This window comes from Delphinapterus leucas, chromosome X (assembly GCF_059928025.1).
Source record: "Delphinapterus leucas isolate spDelLeu-1000000601 "Yukka" chromosome X, BTC_Dleu_Yukka2, whole genome shotgun sequence".
NCBI classification, from domain to species: Eukaryota; Metazoa; Chordata; class Mammalia; order Artiodactyla; family Monodontidae; genus Delphinapterus; species Delphinapterus leucas.
In genome coordinates, this window is record NC_143150.1 from 105161733 (window position 1) to 105184639 (window position 22907).

Sequence of the window (22907 nt, forward strand, 5' to 3'; positions counted from 1 at the left end):
GCTGACGCTATCCTTTCTAACCTCTTTGAATGTGAATATAATAAGCAAGTTTACAGACACAAATCTCTGTGATTCTGGGGATTTCCATCTTGATCTCTGACTCCAAGGAAGAGTTGAATGCATGGATTTGTATCTATTATCTGGGTGAATAAATGCTTCATATTGAGCATATTGAGGAAAATATGCTTTACAACAAAGGTCTGATGTAAATCAGGGAAAACAACATTGTCACTTCGTGTTTGACTCTGTTAGAGGGTCTCTAAGATCTCACAGTCTGGTTCTATTCCAGTAATACCTAGGTATATCAGAGCTTTGTTCAAAAATAATGCCTGCTTTCATTTCGATTATTCCCCCTGGCTTTTGCATTGACCCAAACACACCTAATATTTATCTTAGAGCCAACATGCATTAATGCCTTGCTCTGTACCAGGCATTTTGGTAAATATTCCTTGTGGACTGTTCCGTTTAATCTTACAACAGCCTTATAAGATAGGTTCCACATTAATTCCTTTTTTACCATAGGAGGAAAGTAAAGCTTACAGAAAGTTGTTATCCCAAAGACAATCAGCTGCTAAGTAGGCACAGCATGGCCCTGTATCTCCCTAAACTTCATACCTGTCTTTAAATCTTTATGTCAAACGTACAGCTGATGCGATGGACTCCATAGACTGTAGAATCAACTCTACTATAGTGTTCATACTTTTGTAATATATTTTCCGAGTGCAATTCAATAGCAATAGTACTGCTTCCCCCTTTTTTCTTCTCCTACGTGACATCCAAATCTTATATTAAAGCTATGTGGGTGGACTTAGGTCTTAATAGCAGCACCCTTGATGCTTCATACTAACCTTGTAGATATTGAAGTGATTTCAGTAAAAAGAAATATATAATAATTTCTTCTCTTTTCTTTCCTCTTTTCTCTCTTTCTCCCATGGGAATGAAAAAAAGAAAAGCATTGAGATGATAAACCTGATTCTCCCACAGTGTTACTGTTTAGCTTTATTTATTCTCCCAGTTCTGTATCTGTCAGCCCAAGGTCAAACAACCAGTACAGTGGCAGAATTATAAAAAGTAGGTCTGAGAGAAGACCACAGGGCACTGTAGGTCTAACGCCCTGCTACAGTTGGAAATCAATTAAAGAAATCTCTTTAAACAGTGCTTCATTTAATCTCCTCTTAAAGAATACCACAACCTTCTTGATAAACTCTGTGTGTGTGTGTTCAGAGCTGACTTTCCAAAAATATTGCATAGTCTTTCCTTTGTTCGGTTGCTGCGGTGAACAAGTGGACCCCACTGTTTACTTTGGCATGAAATAATTGAACATTGCCTTGGACTTCATCCAACCAAGCACACAAACCAGAAACCTAGGGTTCATCATCATCTTCTAGAGACCCCCCCCCCTTTCTGCCCTCAAAGTCACAGATGCCCCTCCGATATGTCCCCATACCTCTCTTTGCCTCCCATCTCCAATTTCAACCAGTCCACTGCCCTCCTCCTTGTTATGCGTCACATGGTAGGTCTTCTTAAGATTTCACTCGAAAGGAGTTATATGCTTAAGAAGCATTAAAAGCCACTGGACTAGATGATGTCGAAATTTCTCTGAAAATAAAAGGGGGTGAAGTTAACAGCCTTGTTAAGAACTCATCAAAATGGACATTGCTGACCCCTCTACTAGCCAGTGTCCCACTTAAACATGCCCCTAGACCGGAGTATATTTTTCACAACTGGATAAATCTGAGGCATTATAGTAAAAGGCAATGTGAGAGAGGCAGTGGGTGCAAGTGGATTGAAATGAATGAGTGGGCAGACCTAAGCGGGCAGAAAAGATGAGGACGGTAATAAGCCATACTAAGAGATGCACGCTCGAGGAATAAATTGGCAGTGGCAGAGGAGCTAAAGGAATGATAAGGTGGGTCAGACTGCCACATGAAAATCAACTAAAACAAGTCACGACTACAGTGAGCGAAGCTGGAAATGGGAAAAACAAAACATTCAAATCTGTATGATCATAAATAAGAAGATTCTTTACAAGTTTATAATATCTACTTTGATCTTAAAAATATCAAGAATGAAGATTTATCTTTTTGCTGTAGTTGGGGAAACCAAATAAGCGAAGACTCAAGACAGAAGCTTTAATATTCCTGTTTCTAGTCCGTTGTTCCTCTAACTACACTGGGGAGAATAGGAATTTATTCGCGAAATCATAGCGCACTGCAATTAGGGGATGCCTTTTGAAGCTTGGAAGATGTAATTTGGGACAAATAAAAAATCCTTATTTTTTATAAAGTAAGTTATTTATAGAGTTGACTATTTCAGTGAGAGGTATAGGTTAATGACATAAACCACTTCAAGAAGGTTTTAGATCTGGGGTTGGCAATTTTTTCTTTTTTTCCTGTGAAGAGCCAAATAGTAAATATTTTTGGCTTTGCAGGTCAAAAGGTCGACTACTGCTACTGAAATGCAAAAGCATCCATAATCAGTACATAGATGAATGAACGTGATTTTGTTCCAATAAAACTTTATTTTCAAAAATGGGTGGCGGGTTGGATTTGGCCTGAGAACTGTAGCTTACTGACCTCTCTTGTAGATAAATACTTGCAGATAGGTTCGTAGTAGTTAATAAAGAGAATATGGGATTGTTGAATGTATTTCTCTAATCTTTTTAAGGCTTCCTCCATGGAGAAATCTATTTCTTATCAATAGTGTTTTTAATGCTTACTCAGAAATAAGAATACCATTTGCCCAGCAAAGAATGGAAATTTGTAAAGCCCTCATGGTTAATAAAGAGATGGTGTGAAACACTTGGTACAACTGTTAAGAATGTTCCACTATCATTTGAGAAACATTTAGACATTTATAAAAGTTCCACTTATATAAATAGAGTTAAGCCTAAATCATTTTGTCTGCACTTTGGGAACATTTTCCCATTTTAGCAGCAAAAGCACCATAAAAAGGGGGGGAGGGGTAACTAGATTTTAGATTTTTTTATTATTATAAACATGTATATTTAATTACTGAGGTACTCTTAGGTAGGTATACTTAAGTAGAGGTAATAATTTCTATATCACCTGGCATCTACTGCTCACTGTTCTAGGGATGACAGTGTTATGCATCATTTCTGAGCTTGCTTTGAACATTGAAACCATTAGCACACTTCTACAAAGGTGGGATGGTCTTCCAAAGAAGCATAATAGATCAGCAGAAAAGGGCTATCATAATGCCACTTCGACTGACTAGCACTTAAATAATGAACTAGGTGGAAAGAGATAAAGTATGTAGTTATAGCCAGCAGGAGATGTCACTATCAGGGAGATGAGAAGCCATTTCCCAATATTCTCTTAGTTATTGGTGAAATTCTTTCTCCAACTGTTAGTTCTAATCTTATGAACTAAAAAAGAACATTTTTCAAGAGAATTAGAAGACAAGGCTTTCCTGGTGGCACAGTGGTTGAAAATCTGCCTGCCAGTGCAGGGGACATGGGTGCTGAGCCCTGGTCCGGGAGGATCCCATGTGCCACGGAGCAGCTAAGCCCGTGTGCCACAACTACTGAGCCTGCGCTCTAGAGCGCACAAGCCACAACTACTGAGCCTGCGTGCCACAACTACTGAAGCCCGTGCGCCTAGAGCCCATGCTTGACAACAAGAGAAGCCACCGCAATGAGAAGCCTGCGCACTGCAACGAAGAGTAACACCTGCTCGCCGCAACTAGAGAAAGCCTGCACGCAGCAACAAAGACCCAACGCAGCCAAAAATAAATAAATTTATTAAAAAAACAAAAGAGAGAGAGAATTAGAAGACAAGACACAGACTGGGAAAAAATATTTGCAAAAGACACATCTGATAAAGGAATATTATAAAAAATAGACAAAGAACTCTTAAAACTCAACAATAAGAAAACCAACAGCCTGATTAAAAATGGGCCAAAGCTTCTTTGTGGTGCTGATTTGCATTGCCCGCTTGCTTGGTTGGCCAGGAAGGGCGTATGCGTTTTTTCCTGAATATATTCGGGGGTTCTGCCGCTTTTCCTGTGCTTTAAAGGCGAGTCCAATCTACCTCTTGAAAACTGTTTCCTGCAATTCTGCCTTGCTTTCAAATCCTCTTCGTTGCCTTACCTCAATATATTTTTGGACGATAGTTATCATTTATAACCCTGCAGGTTTGTGAATTGCAGTGCCCCTGAGCTCCATTTTTCAACTTGCTTATTTGTGAGCTGGCCGCAAATCTGCAGGATTGCTTCAGGCCCTATTCTGGTTCCAGGGGGCGGGCTGAGCCTTTGGTTAATTCTTCTTCCTGATTGGAAATTAGTGTGACATGTGCCTGTCCAAACACCTAGAGCTAGCCTCTCATTGGTTCCCCCTCTTCCCGTTCATCCTCCGGACAAATTGCAAACTGTTTGAAACAGGAGGTTAAAGGTGCTGATTCTCCAAGTGGGGAGATTGTTAGTCAAGTGGCTGGAATGGCGAACCCGCGCACCAGGAGATGAAAAATGAGGTACGTTTTAGAAACCCTTCCCGATCACATGGTGTACCATCGTCTGGGTTTCCCATGCATGTTTTAGCTGTAGGAAGATTTCCTTGAACCTGGAGAATTGGGACCCTTGGAATGGGTACCACGCAGTATTACTTTAAAGTGTCTGCATTTGCTTACCCAACCTCAGCAATCCTCTCAGCCCCAAGATTGTCCAGCCTTACGTCTCATCCAGCTGTGGGTGTAGATGTGGTCAATCCAGGTTGCATCACAGCCCCTGAACGAATTTTGTAAAAATTTCTCTCTCTTTCACTGTCTTTGTTTTTCTATTTTTTGTAATTTATTTTTATAATGGGGTATCTGATTTTCACTGCTGTGTTTATGCTGCTTTACACCCACCTGATTCACTTACAAAGAGATATCAATAAATACTTTTTAAGATTAAAAAAAAATGGGCCAAAGACCTTAACAGACACCTCACCAAAGAAGATATACAGATGGCATATAAGCATATGAAAAGATGCGCCACATCATATATCATTAGGCAAATGCAAATTAAAACAATGAGATACCACTACATGCCTATTTGAATGGCCAAAATCCAAAACACTAACACCACCAAATGCTGGTAAGGGTGTGGAGCAGTAGGAGCTGTCATTCATTACTAATGGGACTGCAAAGTGGTATAGCTATTTTGGAAGACAGTTTGGTGGTTTTTTTACACAAGAAAACATACTTTTACCATACAATCCAGCAGTTGCGCTCCTTGGTGTTTTTCCAAAGGAGTTGAAAACTTATGTCCACGCAAAAGCCTGCACATGGATGTTTATAGCAGCTTTATTCATAATTGCCAAAACTTGGAGGCAACCAAGGTGTCCTTCAGAAAGTTAATGGATAAACTATATTATAACCAAACAAGAGAACATTATTCAGCACCAAAAAGAAATGAGCTATCAAACCATAGAGAGACATGGAGGAAACTTAAATGCTTATTACTGAGTGAAAGAAGTGAATCTGAAAAGTCTACATACTGTATGATTCCAACCATATGCTACTCTACAACAGACAAAACTGTAGAGACAATGAAAAGATCAATGTTGCCAGTGGTGTTGGGGATGATGCAGAGAGATGAATAGGCAGAGCACAGAGGACTTTTAGGGCAGTGAAAATGCTCTGTATGATACTATAATGATGGATACATGGCATTATACATTTCTCTAAACCCACAGAATATGTAACACCAAGAGTGAACCCTAAGGTATACTGTGGACTTTGGATGATTATGATGTATCAATGTAGGTTCATCCTTAATAAAAAATGCACCATTCCTGTGAGTGATGTTGATAATGGGGAAGGCCATGCATGTGTGGACGCAGGGAGTATGTGGGATATCTCTGCACCTCCCTTTCAATTCTGTTGTAAACCTAAAACTGCTCTAAAAATTGTCCTAATTTTTTTAACTTAAAAGAGAGCATTTGGTATGCATTGGTATCATTAATTTATCAATACACTAATTCAACAAATAACTTATTAAGCCTTGCCATGTGCTCTGTTATATGCTAGATGCTAAGGATACGATATCGACCAAGATAAACACAATTCCTGGGCTCTCAGAAAGTAAAAGAATTAAATAGCTATATGTTACAAATACTAGGACATAGAATGTTATGGAAGAATAATAGTCCAGTCGGGAATGGGACAGTTGGTAGCTGTCATGGAAAGCTCTCTGGAAAAAAGGAACTGTGAAATGAGACTTGAAGGATACATAGGTGTACCTAGTCCAACAGGTGAGGGGGGTGGTGAGGGAGAGAGTTCCAGGCAGGAGAAATGGCATAAGTGAAGCATTGCGTTGGGTGAGGGGCAGGTGAGGAGGGATATGTCAGGGAGGAGGTTCTGAATGGTGCTGAAAATGCCATGGTCTTAAATTGCTCTTTAAGGAATATTAGAGAAATCAGTCATATTTTATTTGAAGGACCATTGAAAGCCCCTGGAGCATTTTAAAGAAGATATTTACATGATGTACTTGGGTTTTAGAGAACTTGTTCTGCAAAAGTATAGAGAATGGATTAGATAAAAGTAACACTGGAGGCTGTCCCAGTAGTCCAGGTAAGAGATAATGATGACTTGAACTAGGGAAGTGAGAAAGGGAATGAAGACAAAAAGGAGACTAAGGAGATACTGGCGTGTAGAAACAACAAGACCTGGTAACTGATTGGACATAGAAGCAAGAGATACGGAGAACTCATATAGAATACCCAAACTTCTAGCTTGAAAAACTGGGTGGATGGTGGTGGAAATTACTAAACTGTGGACTATTTTAGGGTTCAGGGGGGATGATGAGTTCAATTTTGGACATAGCGGTTTGAGATGCTTGGAAGACCACTAAGTAAACTAGCCATATGAGTCAAGAGAGAGGTTTAGGCCAAAAATATGGATACCAGAGTTGTCAGCATGTACAGTAAAACATAGCTGAAGTCTGAAGCATGAAGAACACCTAGGAAGCATGTGTAGAATGAGAAGAGGACATGGGATAGAATCCTAAGAAATTTCTACATTTGACATCCAGAGTAAAGTAAGCCATCGAAGGAGACTGAGGAGTGGCCAAAATCAGAAATAGAAAACCAGGGGGAGTGAAACTAGACTTTCAAGAAGTTTCTCTTGAAAATGGGTAGGGAAAAGATTAAGGTGGTACTAAGATTCATCCATGGTTGTTTTGCCAGACAGGTGCTATGAAAGTATATTGGAGCAAGGGAATTTTAATAGTAACTAGAAAGTGTAGTCAGTAGTGGCTCCAGGATTGGCTGAGGTGATGAACCGTGGAATCTAAGCTGGACAGGACAGCAGATGAAAAATAAAGAGGGAAAAGCCAGGAGAATGGTTATCTCTAGGAGGATGGAAGAGGTTGTGCTATGGGGACACAAGGGTGGGTTCCTAGGCATTGGCAATATCCGGGTTCTTGATTAGGGTAGTAGTTACATTATATTGTTGCTTTATAATTGTTGACTGTCAACTCTGTGTGTATGTTCTAAATAATCATCTACAGTAAGGAAAATATCACTGTAAGAGAAAAAAACAGTGCTTCCAAAATATTGTCATCATAAATGTAGTACCTCTGGTATCTGGAGTCACGTGTCTTTGACCCAGCTGTGGCTGTGGCTGCGGCTGCAGCTGCAGTGGACAGTCCCGTGTGAGCTCAGACTTACCTTTAGCTGGCAGCATGACTTTCAGCTGATAGTCAAGGGAATGACTCCCATTTCCCCACTTTCGGCCCAAGGGATTTCTCTGACATGCTGGGATCCCACACATCCTGTGAGCTAATCCAGCCTAGAAGTTGTGATGGGTGAGCAGTTCTCAACCAATGGGAGACGGGAGCCCGTGGATACATTTTTAACCCCTATTCCTTCAAGAAGACAATTCAGGGAGGCTTTCTCAATGCTTCTCAGGGACATGGAAAGGTTCTGGAAGAATTCAGCCCCCGTGGTCCATAGTAGTGACCTCAGTAATACACACGATATTGTCACTTCCTCCTTCTTTGTCTCACTTTCCTGGTCCTTCATTTCTACTTGCCAGGAATCAGCTTCCAAATAAACTACCTGCACCCAAGTCCTTGTCCCAGCCCTGTTTTCAGGGAACCCAAAGACAATAGTAAGAAAAATGGAAGGGACTGAGAGAGGAGAAAACTGTGGGAGATGAAGACATTTCCTCTATATGCCAGACAGTGTATCTAACTGCCTGCTTAGCAGTTCCACTTAGATGTCTCAGAAATAACCTCATGATCTTCTGTAATCAAATTCATGATCTTCCCCTGTAATACTCACCACCCACTATGGGTTTTGTAGCACCCTTCGTCCAGTGGCAAAACCTTGGGAGTCATTCCTGACACCTTCCCACTTCACTCCTCCTGGACACCCATCCCTAAGTCTAGTTGATTTTCCCTCCTAAATACTTCTTGGATCAGCTTTCTTCTCTGGATTTATCCTGTACTACCCCTCCCCAGTCTTTCATTATCTCTTTTATGGACTGTTACAATGGCCTTATATTAGAATGACCACAGTCCTGGTTCGCCCTGGGCAGACATGGTTTATGTCCATTACCTCAGTGTAAGTAATAGCGCCCCTTTCACTCTTAACACTCTCCAGGTTTTTGTGATAAATACATGGTCATCCCAACCTAAACTAACCTCCCCTCATTCATTCCTTCTCCCTTATATGGTGTAGCCATGTGATCCTTTCAAAGTATAAATTTGGTAGAACGCTCCTGAAAGCACTTTAATGGCTTCCGGCTGTTCTCAAATAAAAATGTTTAATAGCTTACAGGACCTTGTGTAGTATCACCCTTCCCATTTCATCACACTTATGCCAGATACCATGTACTGCTTGCTCTCCTATCTCCATATTGTCCTGCTTTTTTAAAAAAATTGTTTTGTTTTTTAAGTGGCTGCTTTTTCCTGCTATAAGCCATTGCACATACTGGTCCCTCTGCTTAAGACACTCTCCCCTTAACTTTTCCCACCTGATGCCTACTTACTTTTCAAGTCTCAGCTCAAATGTTGTGCTCAGGGAAGACTCCCCTAACCTCCCAGACTATAGGTTAAATCCTCCATTGGTAGTATAAATAGCATCATTCACACTTCTCTTCCAGAATGAGTATCAAATCTTCTATGTATTTCTGAGATAATTTGAAATTATATCGGTTCCCTTACTTGACCGTGAGCTGCTTGCAGACAGACTCTGATCTTTTTTACTTGTCATTGAATCCACGGTACCTGAGAATGAATGAGGAAGTCAGAAATAGAAAGCAGATTTCTATTTCTACGGAAGATTCTGAGATTACACAGGATAATTGCAAGCAGGACTAGGTACACAGAGGGGGCCCTTGAGCTAGGGGCCAGAGTCTTCTGGAAACGAGAGCGAGTATCAAAGAGGAATAGCAAGGAGAAGTGGGGAAATGAATGGTGGTGGGAAGAGGGGAGATATACAAAGAAATGGAAATAAACCTGTAATGAACCATTTTCTAGTTCCAGACACAGAGCTAGCTGGAGGAGCTAAGAAAACTTATAGGGGGTTAAAGGTCTTGCCCAAACCTTCATAGTGAGCTAATGGCTATTTTTCAATAGCTCCGGGCCCCAACTTGCAGCCCTCTTACTCTCATGCTTGACCTGGCTCTGTTTTATGTATTGCCTTTACCATTCTTGAAAAGGATTTTAAATATTTATTTGTTTCTTATTTCTTTTCTCTATCAAAATGTATACTCCGTTAGACCACTGGTTGTATCATGTTTCCCTCTGTATCTTCAGTGTCTGGAATGGCGCTCAGGGCCCATTAGGCTTGCAGAAAACGTGTTGTCAAATGATCCTTAGTCCAGGGATGTCTGCGTTCATCCCCTGCGGAATCTGGATCACTTTACCAGCATCAGGTTTTGTAACCTGCTTTTTGCACCGCCCCACCCCGTCTTTGCTGCATATCTGTCTACCAGTTTTTCTCAAGTGTCTTCTCCTCACGGTTTTCCTTAACTTCCTCTCCACTGCAGATTATACTCAGAACAAGACTGGAGCCACTTTTCATTGACTTTGTTGTCAGGGCTTTTAGTGACAACTCCATGTGGAGAACTTTGAACCTCCTGCTGACTCACTGTTTGCTTTAAAAAAAAAAATACTCATCTTCTTCCTGAATCCACTGGGTAAATTTATGCTCACAAAATAGGCAAAACCTCTAGAACAAAAACTGTATGAACATCAGAAGTATTGGTCTTGCCTTGATTTCTAGACTCAAAAGTATCATAGCAGTTTTAGAAAGGAGAAGAGAGGCGCTTTTGAAGTATTTTAGTCATTCAATCCAATTTTTAACCAATTTATTTTGTAGTTTAAATGTAAGAACCATGAATTGCCTTTCCAGTTTATTATCATCCTCAATATTTCTACCTGTAAGAGAAGAACAAAGATACTGTTTGAGAACAGAAAATACTGCAGGGATAGAAAAAATCAGTTTAAAGTGTTTCTTTGGAAGTTGTCACACAATCCCTGTCTCCACCTCTGCTCACTGAAGAGTCATTGTTTCCTTGAAACAAATTAGTCATGTCCATTTCTTCTCACCTATATGTCTTTTCAGTTCTTTATATTTCATTCAGACATGTCTCTTGCCTCCTTTGATTTTTGTTCTCGGTCCTTCATTTTTTGTATTTCCTTTGTCATCCTGTATGCCGTAAAAAATCTGCCACCCCAAATCCTTTAATATATTTGTCTTACCAGCACTTATTTTCTCAGTTTCTATACTATCTTCCTTACTTTATGGTTTATTTGCTTCTTGAGATTAGATTAGATTATGAATACTATATTAGATCAGTTCATTCCATTTTTATGTAGTTTTTACCTGACGTTCTTGGCATAATATAAATATTTTTGAAATTACATCACACCTTGAGGATTAAGACAATTTGTATTAATCCACAGGCACAGTTTTATTAATTAATTATTATACCCTTTACTGTGGTTCTGAAACCTTACGTTCAGTGCCTTTGATAGTCTTAGCCAAGCATCACCCATGCTCCCTGCTTTTAAATTCTCTATTATCTTTGCTTTTGAGGTTGCATGTTCTCTTGTTTTGTCTAGTTCTGCTTTCTGTGACCTCTCTGGGCGCTTGTTGCCATTCCTACTTAGTTGACATTTTTTCCCCGTCAGCCCCTTAAGTGTTGCTATCACCCAGGACTTAACCCATGCCAAGGCTACATCCCTTTATGGCTGGCGTCTGTTCTGACTGGTCATAGCCCATGGTATACTTATTGTTAAATTTCTTTTGTATTTTTTTTTAAATTGCGGTTAAAAACTTGTAATATAAAATTTACCATCTTAACTCAAATAATTTTAATACCAGTTCAGTGTATTAGAGAATGTAAGGTAAAGACTACTAAAGCTATGCCAATGATTAGCTCAGAGTTCTTTCCTAAACTCTTGACTTATATTTTCAGTGGCTGGCCAGCTACCACCTAGATGTTTTACAGATATTTCAAACTCAGCACACCCAAATTTGATACTATCATTATCTTTTGAAAACTCTACTCCTCTTTATATATTCCTGATTTTGGTGGATGGCACTAACTCTCCACCAGGTTAGAAGTCAAGGAGTCATTCTGACACTTTCTTTATTCCTTAGTTTTAAGCAGCCATTCACCAATCTTATTGATTCTGTAAGCCAAATAACTCTGCACTTTCTAATTTATCTAATAAGGCTAATTAATCTCACCCTAACTGGAAGTCCAGACATTGGGGCAGGCTCCAGACACAGTACAAACAGAGCTCTGGCTCTCTTTCTCTATAATTTTCTTTGTTCTCATTTTCCCTCTGGATCAGATCTGACCTCCTCACTAGTTTCCCTCCAGGTTTCAATATGGCTGCCAGCAGCAAATGGGGCAACATGATTTTTTTGTTACAGCGAGAGAGAATCTCTTACCCCATGGATAGATTAATAGGTTTATCCATCACTCAGATCAGCCAGCCTAGGTTATATATCTACTCCCATACCAATAATAGTCTTCAGAGTGATGCCATGGGCTGGTTGACTTGAACTTTAGGTTATTAAACCAAAGTTAAGAGGAAGGGATTTTCTTGATTGACTTAGAATCTAAGCCTTAGGTGGATCTAAATCCACCTCTAGAACTGGGGAACGGAGGCCATGAAAGCCTGAAAAGAATTGAAATTCTCCTAGGTAGCAGAAACGCAGAGTGGGTGTAGGGGTATCCGTGAATGAATGTTGTTCAAGTCACCAAGAGCGTTCATTCCATTGGCATGGTGTTGGACCCAAAGCTATTTAGTTAATGTTTGTTCACTGAACCTATGAAAGACAATCTTATCTGAAAGTTATGTATAAAGTAGGTGACAATGAGAAATATTTTTAGAAGAGTTAATCATATACAAGTTAATCGTTCACACTGGGAGGCTCTTCCTAAATTTAGTGTCTTGTCCTTCCCTTGACCTTTGCCTGAATCTTATCTTGGCCTACATATGGAAGTTAGTTGGAGCCATTTTAAGTTTTTAACAATTGGTTTCACAGCATTAATCGTAACTAACGTATGTAACTCAGCTAAGGGGGAAAAGAAAAAAACTAGCCCATCATAATACAGTATTGTCAAGGTAACTGATACTCGCACGCAGCTATTCTGCTTTTTAGTGTATTCTCAGCTTCTGCAGACCTAATAAAAAGGGATTATGTCAGCATCCTGTAAGTTTAATTTTGAAAAACAAGAAGCCATGAATAATGGAAATCATTTCAAAACATCTTCACTCACATCTAAAATATGAAACAGCTAAATGAGAAGTTCTTAATAATTTAATCAGTGAAGCATAACTGGAGGATTTAGAAGGAGTGCCTAAACTATTAAAAGATTCTTCAGCTGCTGCTTGATGTCAATATCAAGTTATTTCTTACACTGGCAAACAGCCAAGTCATTTCCTGGTCACATCCGCTTTTCAGCATTTAGTGGTCCTCTCAATCATCCCTATCACAGCCCCAGGAATGTTTCACGGGGCAGCTCCACAATAATAGTACATTACTGTTGGGTGTTGAATTTTGAGGTAGTTTATCTCCCAGGAAGGATATGAGTAGAGTAATAAGACCAAGTAGAGTGAGCTTTATTAATGATGCCCAAGATTTTAGACATATACTATAACCGTCAATCAATTTTAGCACCACTTCCCATACCCTAGTTTTGCTCTAAACCAGTCCAACTGTGTTATAGTCTCAGATAATACAATGTTAGAATTTTTTTCTTTCAAAATATAGAGTTGTAATGAAAACTTACATGTAATAACTTCCTTAGCATTTAACCCTAGAGAGTAAACCTTTTAGTATTTCCTGTGTAATAGTGTTAAGTTCTGTATTTATCTAGAATATAATTTTCCTGTGTTATAAAATATGTTCACAGTTCAATGAAGATAAGAATAGCTTGATTATCTATTTCTTACAAAGGCCTTGGAAATAAATATATCAGTGTATTCATCTACATGTGTATCTTACTAAGGAGGCACAGATCCTTCACCAAGTTGGTAATTATTCAGTAATAATATTTGAATGAAAGACATTCTGCTAGACTAAATTAAGACTATCAAAGTCACATGAGAAAAGCTTTCTCATTTGTGAACCCATTATCTCTTTCTGGAAAATATATTGAAATGAAATATCCGTGGTGATTTCTGACAATAGAAAATATTTTGAAAACTCTTTTATATTTTGAAAATTTTGCTTTGGTGCCAATAATCAGAATGATTTTTGTAGACTAAAATAATTTTCAGAATAAGAGATGTGATTTGTTTATTATAATCTAAATAAGAAATCTTAAAATTTTGTTCTGAGCTAAATAATTCATATGAAGTGACAGAAAATTACCTTCTGAATATCCATGCTATGTAGAGATTTCCAGTGGAGGTGGGTGTTTCAAATATGTAAAACTTCTACCACTAATCTCATGTTTTAAGAAACTGTTGGGCAGAGGTACAGCCCTTAAGTCCTAAGTAAACCTACCTGATCACACACATTTGCTATTTTTTTTAATTATTTTTTTCACTTTATTAACCTTTTAATTAATTAATTTATTTTAACATCTTTATTAGAGTATAATTGCTTTACAATGGTGTGTTACTTTCTGCTTTATAACTAAGTGAATCAGCTATACATGTACATATGTCCCCATATCTCCTCCCTCTTGAGTCTCCCTCCCACCTTCCTTATCCCACCCGCTAGGTGGTCACAAAGCACCAAGCTGATCTCCCTGTGTTATGTGGCTGCTTCCCACTAGATAGCTCTTTTACATTTGGTAGTATATATAAGTCCATGCCACTCTCTCACTTCGTCCCAGCTTACCCTTCCCCCTCCCCGTATCTCCTCAAGTCTATTCTCTACATCTGCATCTTTATTCCTGTCCTGCCCCTAGGTTCTTCAGAACATTTTTTTTTTTTTGATTCCATATATATGTGTTAGCATCGGTATTTGGTTTTCTCTTTCTGACTTACTTCACTCTGTATGACAGACTCTAGGTCCATTCACCTCACTACAAATAACTCAATTTCATTTCTTTTTATGGCGGAGTAATATTCCATTATATATATGTGCCACATCTTCTTTATCCATTCATCTGTTGATGGACATTTAGGTTGCTTCCATGAACTGGCTCTTGTAAATGTTCACAGTGCTGCAGTGAACATTGTGGTACATGACTCTTTTTGAATTATGGTTTTCTCAGGGTATATGCCCAGTACTGAGATTGCTGGGTCATATGGTAGTTCTACTATTAGTTTTTTTAAAGAACCTCCATACTGTTCTCCATAGTGGCTGTATCAATTTACATTCCCACCAACAGTGCAAGAGGGTTCCCTTTTCTCCAAACCCGCTCCAGCATTTATTGTTTGTAGATTTTTTGATGATGGCCATTCTGACCAGTGTGAGGTGATAGATACCTCATTGTAGTTTTGATTTGCATTTCTCTAATGATCAGTGATGTTGAGCATCTTTTCATTTGTTTGTTGGCAATCTGTATATCTTCTTTGGAGAAACGTCTATTTAGGTGTTCTGCAGATTCTTGGATTGGGTTGTTTGATTTTCTGAGATTGAGCTGCCTGAACTGCGTGTATATTTTGAAGATTAATCCTTTTGTCAGTTGCTTCGTTTGCAAATATTTTCTCCCATTCTGAGGGTTGTCTTTTTGTCTTGTTTAGGGTTTCTTTTGCCGTGCACAAGCTTTGAAGCTTCATTAGGTCCCATTTGTTTATTTTTGTTTTTATTTCCATTTCTCTAGGAGGTGGGTCAAAAAGGATCTTTCTGTGATTTATGTCATAGAGTGTTCTGCCTGTGTTTTCCTCTAAGAGTCTTATAGTGTCCGGTCTTACATTTAGGTCTTTAATCCATTTTGAGTTTATTTTTGTGTATGGTGTTAGGGAGTGTTGTGATTTCCTTCTTTTACATGTAGCTGTCCAGTTTTCCCAGAACCACTTATTGAAGAGGTTGTCTTTTCTCCATTGTATATTCTTCCCTCCTTTATCAAAGATAAGGTGACCATATGTGCGTGGGTTTATCTCTGGGCTTTCTATCCTGTGCCACTGATCGATATTTCTGTTTTTGTGCCAGTACCATACTGTCTTGATTACTGTACCTTTGTAGTATAGTCTGAAGTCAGGGAGTCTGATTCCTCCAGCTCCGTTTTTCTTTCTCAAGATTGCTTTGGCTCTTTGGGGTCTTTTATGTTTGCGTACAAATTGTGAAATTTCTTGTTCTAGTTCTGTGAAAATTGCCAGTGGTAGTTTGATAGGGATTGCATTGAATCTGTAGATTGCTTTGGGTAGTACAGTCATTTTCACAATGTTAATTCTTTCAGTCTAAGAACATGGTATATCTCTCCATCTATTTGTCTCATCTTTAATTGCTTTCATCAGTGTCTTAGAATTTTTGCATACAGGTCTTTTGTGTCCTTAGGTAGGTTTATTCCTAGATGTTTTATTCTTTTTGTTGCAGTGGTAAATGGCAGTGTTTTCTTAATTTCACTTTCAGATTTTTCATCATTAGTGTATAGGAATTCAAGAGATTTCTGTGCATTAATTTTGTATCCTGCTACTTTACCAAATTCATTGATTAGCTCTAGTAGTTTTCTGGTGGCATTTTTAGGATTCTCTATGTATAGTATCATGTCATCTGCAAGCAGTGACAGCTTTACTTCTTCTTCTCCGATTTGGATTCCTTTTATTTCTTTTTCTTCTCTGATTGCTGTGGCAAAAACTTCCAAGACTGTGTTGAATAATAGTGGGCACCCTTGTCCTGTTCCTGATCTTAGTGGAAATGGTTTCAGTTTTTCACCATTGCGGACGATGTTGGCTGTGGGCTTGTCATATATGGCCTTTCTTATGTTGAGGAAAGTTCCCTCTATGCCTACTTTCTGGAGGGCTTTTATCATAAATGGGTGTTGAGTTTTGTCAAAAGCTTTCCCTGCATCTGTTGAGATGATCATATGGTTTTTCTCCTTCAGTTTGTTAATATGGTGTATCATGTTGACTGATTTGCGTATATTGACGAATCCTTGCATTCCTGAGATAAACCCCACTTGATCAAAGTGTATGATCCTTTTAATGTGCTGTTGGATTCTGTTTGCTAGTATTTTGTTGAGGGCTTTTGCATCTACGTTCATCAGTGATATTGGTCTCTAGTTTTCTTTCTTTGTGACATCTTTGTCTGGTTTTGGTATCAGGGTGATGGTGGCCTCGTAGGATGAGTTTGGGAGTGTTCCTCCCTCTGCTCTATTTTGGAAGAGTTTGAGAAGGATAGGTGTTAGCTCTTCTCTAAATGTTTGATAGAATTCGCCTGTGAAGCCATCTGGTCCTGGGCTTTTGTTTGTTGGAAGATTTTTAATCACAGTTTCAACTTCAGTGCTTGTGATGCGTCTGTTCATATATTCTATTTCTTCCTGGCTCAGTCTCGGCAGGTTGTGCATTTCTAAGAATTTGTCCATTTCTTCCAAGTTGCCCATTTTTATTGGCATATAGTTGCTTGTAGTAATCTCTCATGATCCTTTGTATTTCTGCAGTGTCAGTTGTTACTTCTCCTTTTGCATTTCTAATTCTATTGATTTTGAGCCTTCTTCCTTTTTCTTTTCTTGATCTTCATTTTTCATTTATTTCTGATCTGATCTTTATGATTTCTTTCCTTCTGCTCCCTTTGGGGGTATTTTGTTCTTCTTTCTCTACTTGCTTTAGCTGTAAGGTTAGGTTGTTTATTTGAGATTTTTCTTGTTTCTTGAGGTACGATTGTATTGCCATAAAGTTCCCTCTTAGAACTGCTTTTGCTGCATCCCGTAGGTTTTGGTCATTGTGTTTTCACTGTCATTTGTTTCTAGGTATATTTTGATTTCCTCTTCGATTTCTTCAGTGATCTCTTGTTTATTTACTAGTGTATAGTTTAGCCTCCATGTGTTTGTATTTTCAAAGGCTTTTTTTCCTGTAATTGGTATCTAATCTCATAGTGTTCTGGTCAGAAAAGGTATAAAATACGATTTCAGTTTTCTTAAATTTACCAAGGCTTGATTTTTGACCCACGATATGATGTATCCTGGCGAACGTTCCATGAGCACTTGAGAAGAAAGTGTATTCTGTTGTTTTTGGATGGAATGTCCTACAAATATCAGTTAAGTCCGTCATGTTTAATGTGTCATTTAAAGCTTGTGTTTCCTTATTTATTTTCATTTTGGATGATCTGTCCATTGGTGAAAGTGGTGTGTTTAAGTCCCCTGCTATTATTGTGTTACTGTCGGTTTCCCCTTTTATGGCTGTTAGCATTTGCCTTATGTGTTGAGGTGCTCCTATGTTGGGTGCACAGATATTTACAGTTGTTATGTCTTCTTCTTGGATTGATCCCTTGATCGTTATGTACTGTCCTTCTTTGTCTATTGTAGTAGTCTTTATTTTAAAGTCTATTCTGTCTGATATGAGAATTGCTACTCCGGCTTTCTTTTGATTTCCATGTGCATGGAATATCTTTTTCCATCCCCTCACTTTCAGTCTGTATGTGTCCCTAGGTCTGAAGTGGGTCTCTTGTAGAGAGCGTATATACGCGTTTTGTTTTTGTATCCTTTCAGGCAGTCTGTGTCTTTTGGTTGGAGAATTTAATCCATTTACATTTAAGGTGATTATCGATATGTATGTTGGTATTGCCATTTTCTGAATTGTTTTGTGTTTGTTTTTGTAGGTCTTTTCCTTCTCTTGTGTTTCCTGCCTAGAGAAGTTCCTTTCGCATTTGTTGTGAAGCTGGTTTGGTGGTGCTGAATTCTCTTAGCTTTTGCTTGTCTGTAAAGCTTTTTATTTCCCTGTCGAATCTGAATGAGATCCTTGCTGGGTAGAGTAATCTTGGTTGTGGGGTTTTCCCTTTCATCACTTTAAATATGTCTTGCCACTCCCTCTGGCTTGCAGAGTTTCTGCTGAAAGATCAGCTTTTAACCTTATGGGGAATCCCTTGTATGTTATTTGTTGCTTTTCCCTTGCTGATTTTAATATTTTTTCTTTGTATTTAATTTTTGGTGGTTTGATTAGTCTGTGTCTTGGCGTGTTTCTCCTTGGATTTATCCCGTATGGGACTCTCTGCGCTTCCTGGACTTGATTAACTATTTCCTTTCTCATATTAGGGAAGTTTTCAACTATAATCTCTTCAGATATTTTCTCAGACCCTTTCTTTTTCTCTTCTTCTTCTGAGACCCCTATAATTCGAATGTTGGTGCATTTAATGTTGTCCCAGAGGTCTCTGAGGCTGTCCTCAATTCTTTTCATTCTTTTTTCTTTATTCTGCTCTGCGGTAGTTACTTCCACTGTTTTATCTTCCAGGTCACTTATCCGTTCTTCTCCCTCAGTTACTCTGCTATTGATTCCTTCTAGAGAATTTTTAATTTATTAAAAATTGTGTTGTTTATCATTGTTTGTTTGCTCTTTAGTTCTTCTAGTTCCTTGTTAAAAGTTTCTTGTATTTTCTCCATTCTATTTCCAAGATTGTGGATCATCTTTACTATCATTATTCTGAATTCTTTTCATGTAGACTGCCTATTTCCTCTTCATTTATTTGGTCTGGTGGGTTTTTACCTTGCTCTTTCATGTGCTGCGTATTTGTCTGTCTTCTCATTTTGCTTAGCATACTGTGCTTGGGGTCTCCTTTTCGCCAGCTGCAGGTTCGTAGTTTCTGTTGTTTTTGGTGTCTGGTTCAGTGGGTTGTGTAGGCTTCCTGGTGGAGGGGACTGGTTCCTGTGTTCTGGTGGATGAGGCTGGATCTTGTCTTTCTGGTGGGCAGGACCACATCCAGTGGTGTGTTTTGGGGTGTCTGTGACCTTATTATGATTTTAGGCAGCCTCTCTGCTAATGGGTGGTGTTATGTTCCTGTTTTGCTAGTTGTTTGGCATGGGGTGTCTAGCACTGGAGCTTGCTGGTCGTTGAGTGGAGCTGGGGCTTAGCGTTGACATGGAGATCTCTGGGAGAGCTCTTGCCGATTGATATTATGTGCGGCCGGGAGGTCTCTCTTGGTCCATCGTCCTGAACTCAGCTCTCCCACCTCAGAGGCTCAGGCCTGACACCTGGCTGGAGCACCAAGACTCTCTCAGCCACATGGCATTTCCTCACGAACCAGAAGGGAGGATCCTTGAGGACAGGAATATCCTTGTTACTCTAGTGACCGTTACAGTGCCTGGTCCATCACAGAAACTCAGTGTATAATCAGGAAGAGCAAATCTGAGTCCATACTGGATCAGTTTCTTTTACTTTTTACCTTTGTGTTCGATTGCTTTTGCTTAGTTGTACTCGCTGAAGCAGGCATGAAACCGAGCAGGACCCTGTGGGGCCCTACGAAGTCCGAATCTACTACAGTCTTGTCTTCTACTTTCTCCTATAGGCTGTAATTTTAACAGTTGTAGAGGGGAATATATTTTACTTCTAGTTCTGACCAAAATATCTTGGGCTAGAGGAGACACAAATTTTAAAGATTACCTGTATGGCCAGGCCACTCAAGATGGCTGTTCTCTTGCTCTCTGTACATTCCCTGCCCGACCAGTGCCTGTTTCACCTGTGTCTTACCCACATGAGTGACCTTACTGTATACTTGCCCCAGGCCCCAGCTGGTGATTGTTCTTATCAAAGTGATTTGAGGGGCGTGCCCCTCTACTGGTTTCCCTGGTGACTAGTGAGCCCACCTGATGTCATTTCCCCTATAACTGGCCATCTCACCCCGCCACCCAAAACTGGGAGGGAAGACTGCTGCCATGTCCTGCCCGCTGTCCACTACACCTGCTGGAGTGTCGCTCCAGGACCTTGCTTCAGACATGTAAGCTCCCCCCATCCATTAAACCATTGATGTCTCTGTTGCTGACTCCAGGCTCTTTCTTCTTGAAGCTGGGCAAGCAGAGGCCTTGTATGCCTGCGGGGTAAAGCCCAACATTACCTTTCTCCTAACAAAAAATAAAGCATGGTTTTCTGTTGTGGACTGTTTAATTAACTTCACCTTAGACTATTTATTTGAATCTTAAATATAATTTCATTTTACTTAAAAGTTGATTTTCAAGTACTGTTTTTAAATGCAAAATTTGGTGTAATTCTATATCTTTTATATAAAACACTGACATCATGGAAAAAGCACCAGTGTTACTAGGGTTTAAATATGATTTACTGAATTTTTTTAAAGCAATGAACGTTAGCCCTGATCTGATAAATTTTCCTGTTCTTAAGAAGCAGAAATAAGAGGTTTAGAATGAATCAACTGTATAACACTACAGCTTAACAAATCTTTTTAAATGAACAAAGTAAGCTATGTTCCTATTTCAGAAACCATGAACTGTAGACTCACAGCTTTCCCAAGCTCTCTTTGCACTCTTAATTTGAGACCCATTCATCCAAAGGATTAGAACAATGAGATTCTGGTATGAAGCAATAGCAAGTATGTGCATGAAAACTATCACGCTAATGCTCCTGGGAGTGTAGCCATTTCAATAGCATGATTCATAACCACTGAACAGTGTTTTTATTTATGATTACCTCTCCTACTTTCAAAAGAAGTTTGAGATGGTTCGGTGGGCATGATTTAAAGAAACAAACATAATCTTATTTTTGTGCTTGTAAGAAGCAATTTTCCCTTCATAATTGGTATTTGTTTTCTACCTTTGATTTTTGGTTCCTGTTGTATAGTTGGTAGTTACTGCACTTGTGGGCATGGTATGCTTTTCTACAAGTTAAATGAAAACATGAATTGATTTTGATGTAGCTAGCTTCACTACTTCAGTTAGTGTGTTTGCCATACCTGCAGTTCATAATGTGTTTACTGACCCAGAACTTTAAAAGCTAAGTTTAGCCCAGTACAATCACTTCAACCAACACAAGATAGCAGTTATATTACCAATGTCGTTATGGAGACAGAGTTCAAGCCTTTAGTATTTGTATTTGTCAAGCTCTTTGTGGTTTTAGTTATAGGATGTGTTCCAATTCCACTTATGAAACTGCAACTCGGATGATAAATTGCAAGTCAAGTATAACCAGAATATAAAAACCTTTTATAAACCCTTAAGCAATAAATATTGCCACCCATCCTCTGCATGCTTTTTTGTCATTTTCAAGAGCATTCAATTGAATATTGAATTATATAACATGTGATATCAATAAATAATTTTAAGTAATATTATTCCAGGATTGAATGACTGGAAACATCATGTTACCTTTATGTATTAGAAACAAACTCTTACGTATATAGGCGTCTAAGGTGTCAAAAGATGGTGTCTGGGATTGAATGCCTGGAAACATCATGTTACCTTTATGTATTAGAAACAAACTCTTACGTATATAGGTGTCTAAGGTGTCAAAAGATGGTGTCTGAGATTGGATTCCCTGGAAGCATTCTCTGAGACAAAAAAGTTGCATACAGAAGGTTTATTGGGAATTGGTCTTGGTGGATCCACCTGCAAGGAAGTGAGGGTGGCATTATTGGACAGAGGGAGAGGCTGATCCACAATGCATTTGATACTGCAGCCTAAGCCAATCTGACAGGGAGTTTTGGAGCTGGGTTCATCCTTCAGAGTTGACTTAAACTGAGGCAGGTGAGCTGGGGCTTAATATCCTTGTACTGACCAACAGCAAGCCTCAGGGAGAGATGTAGCTGTGACCCATTAGCAGTCATTATTAATGATATCTGGAGTGTGGGTCCATCAACTCCGGGAGAGAACCGGGATGGAGCACCACAATATCCGCTACAGAGAGGTATTGGCATATTCTTCTTACCCCACAAATGTTATAAAGAGGATACAATGACAGGAAAATAAATTGATCATTTTTCACTGGGCTTAATGTATCAGAACCACTGTTATTTATAGGATGGCATTTATTTTGGTATTCAAAGGTCTCTTTTAAATCTCCTTAACCCAGAAGGGAAAGGAAAAAGTCCACACTTTGGTTGGTCCATGGATTCCTTTTTGAAAAGTTGTGGTGAAAAACACATAACATAAAATTTACTATCTTAGCCATTTAAAGTATACAGTAGTGTTAACTATATGCACATCATTGCACAACAGGTCTCTAGAAATTTTTTGTCTTGCAAAACAAACTCTATAGCATATGACAGGATCTCCTTCTTTTTTAAGGCTAAATAATATTCCACTGTATGCATATACCATGTTTTCTTTATCCATTCATCTGTCAGTGGACATTTAGGTGAACATCAGTGTCCAAATATCTCCTTAAGGTCCTATTTTTAATTCTTTTGGATATACTGTATATTCAGAGGTAGGATTGCTGGGTCATATGGTAGTTCTATTTTTAACTTTTTGAGGGAGGTCCATACTGTTTTCCACAGTGGCTGTGCCATTTTACATTCCCACCAACAGTGCCCAAGGGTTCCAGTTTCTCCACATCATCACCAACACTTGTTATTCTTTCTCTTGTTTGCACTCTCGCTCTCT

General features: G+C 39.0%; 1 protein-coding gene across 1 annotated transcript in view; it reads left to right on the forward strand.

Moving 5' to 3' along the window:
• The window catches only part of LOC149744374 (dystrophin-like), a 96638-nt gene that overhangs the window by 14013 nt on the left and 59718 nt on the right, over positions 1-22907 (forward strand). The gene's annotated exons all lie outside the window — the stretch shown is intronic.